Here is a 2,691-nt window from a genome sequence, read left to right on the forward strand (position 1 = left end):
TGTACAGCAATTAACCACTAGGAAGAATGTATGCAATGTGTGAATTATTGAAACTGTCCTACCAATTTGATTTGAAACTGTCTCATTGCAATTTGTTTATCAATAAAATTATGGGAAGAAAAACACCATTAGAACAAATCCCTCTATTCATTAAGAGAATATAACTATATATCTATCTTAACCATTTTGAGCACACAGATACAAAATGGACATTCATCTCTATCCCTTTTTTCTAAATTTGTGATGAAATACAATTTGGTATCCAACGATAACTTGATTGTGTCAATTTTAGAAGAAGTTCAGATCTCAGTTTCTGGGAGAGTGAATGATGAAGGGAATGGAAGAGTTGTATTGCTCACATAATTAACATTAATTATGTTCAGTATACATGTCATTTTAAACACATCAATAATTTATCCACAGTCCACCTTCTTTGTTTAGGGTATGGTTTGTATTCTGTGTGTTACCTTTAATGGAAAACACTTTAGTTACTCATAAGCTGTATATTCACTGCTGTGGCACTCATGGTTTTTTAAAAAAGTTTAGTATTATCTGTTTATAATGCCTGTTAATAAAAGAATTTACAATTTGGTACAATAGCTGCTAAACAATCATTGGATCACAAACCTCATCAAATAAACTTATTTGTAAAAAATATGAGTGAAATCAAGATTTTGCACAAGCCATTTACTAACGTGATGATAAGGTTTTCTCCAAGCTCAGATATTTTAGGAAGTTTAATAGTATGTAACTCATCTTAACTGTTAACTTTTCCAGGATGAGATAAGGTGTTTCAAAAATTCTGTGGATGGTTTTTGAAATGCATATAAGTATATCCACATATGAATGCAGACAAAGCATTAGTAATACTTAAGTCACCCTCCTCTGTCCTGGGAAATGTGTCTCAAGACTGCACGGTTGGAAGGACGCCCCTCCTTGCACGGTTGGAAGGACGCCCCTCCTTGCAGAGGGATTGCCAAGCCGTGACTCCCTCCTGCCCTCTCCTCTCCTCCCCTCCCCTACTCCCCTCCCCTCCCCTCCCTTCCCCAGACTTCTTTATTGACAGTGTCTCGCTAAAGGTTGAGTTAGGGGAGCTTATGCCTATTTATATTGTATAATTGCTTACCAACTATACCACATGCTCACAGTTGTACAATACTACAGGAAAGCTGTGTCAACATGGGCTCACACATCTGTTTTGGGAAGCTGTTCTGAATGTGTAGAGAACAATGCTTACCATAGTTTTACTCTTCTGTTATAATACTCTTCTTTTCACCTAACCCTAGCAGCATTAAATGGAGATGAAGAAATAGTGTAGTATTTATTTTATGTCCTCCCGTATTATGCTTGAATTATACTCCTGTGTGAGACTATTTTTAATAATTTTCAGATTTCAATGGTTTTGGTGAATGTTCATACATGTTTGGATTTTGTTATAATTCAGTGTCTTGAGAAGAATTCAAGCAGAGATTTTACCAATCTAAAAATCTGCTGGATGAAGCTTGCCTGAAGGGCACTAGAGGTCTTATTGCAAACCTGTCCTCTTGAGACATGAAGATGGGGTAAAATATGTACATGTGGTGAGGAAAAGATTCAAAGCCATTTCTTGACCAGATTTAATGAGTAGGAAGAACACTTCCTTTCCACTGTAAAGCTGTGTTGATATGAAGATTGAAGTGCGTTCTTGCCGACCATTTGTGGGATCCGTGGGCATGTGTGGAGGGCCCTGGCTGTCCATCAGGAGCACTGCATCGCCAGGATGCCAGGCTGTATGTCATGTTGCCACTCCCCAGTGTGTCTGAGTCCCAGCCTGACCCTCTTCCCCTGCTCAATTGAGGGATTGGGGTGCCGGGAGCTGGCCGAGGTGCTGAAGCACAGTTTAAATATATAGCTGGGAATTGATGGGAAAATAAAATGCAAAATCTTTCCTTACCCCAGAAAAAAGTGTCTCATTCTAACTCTCCATGGGTGTCAGTTAAATAAAATACTGTGGCTGAGATTCCCCATGAAATAATTTACATACTTACCAAACTCATTCAAAATATTTATTTACCTTGAGCTTCTTTTCAGGGCTCAGAGTCATACTGCAAAAACACGGATCGATGCCTTCAGCTATTTCAATGCCATCCCATTCTGAAAAGATAAGGCTGTCTTCTTGGGGGCAGAACCACCAGAGTGTTCCTCCTGGACAGGAGGGTTCTTGGTGATACTACATAAATGCCATTTGTTGATGGAGGGCTCCATGCCCCAGGCTTCTTGATTGACTGGAAGTCTACAGAAAGGAAGATCTTTGTATGATTGAAGAACATTTATTACTATTGAGACAAATACCTCAGTAGCTCAGAAAACTCTCTGTAGACTCTGATACACACTGGTAAACTTTGCTCAGGCAGAAGGTCCTTCTAGATCAGGGAAGAGAATGTCATTTAGAGCTGAGGTGATCAAGAATATGGTAGAAACAGAAGATTGTGTGACCCCTCCCTGTAGGTGTGAGGGAAATTATATTCTGAGCATGATGTGAATAATGATTTGTATGAGCCATAATGTTTTATGTGAACACAAAATGATAATTTCTGTACAAGAACATAAATGTGAACATTAATAATGCAATGATTTCAAGAGGATAAACATACTAATGAATATATTATAAAGAAAAATATTGTAAGATGTATTAGCCTTGCAGTGCACATT

General features: G+C 38.3%; 1 pseudogene; it reads left to right on the top strand.

Moving 5' to 3' along the window:
• Positions 1-363, top strand: part of LOC101591403 — a 57,488-nt pseudogene extending 57,125 nt beyond the window's left edge.
• The last annotated feature ends 2,328 nt before the right edge of the window (positions 364-2,691 follow it).

This window comes from Octodon degus, unplaced genomic scaffold (genome assembly GCF_000260255.1).
Source record: "Octodon degus isolate 3935 unplaced genomic scaffold, OctDeg1.0 scaffold00076, whole genome shotgun sequence".
NCBI lineage: Eukaryota > Metazoa > Chordata > Mammalia > Rodentia > Octodontidae > Octodon > Octodon degus.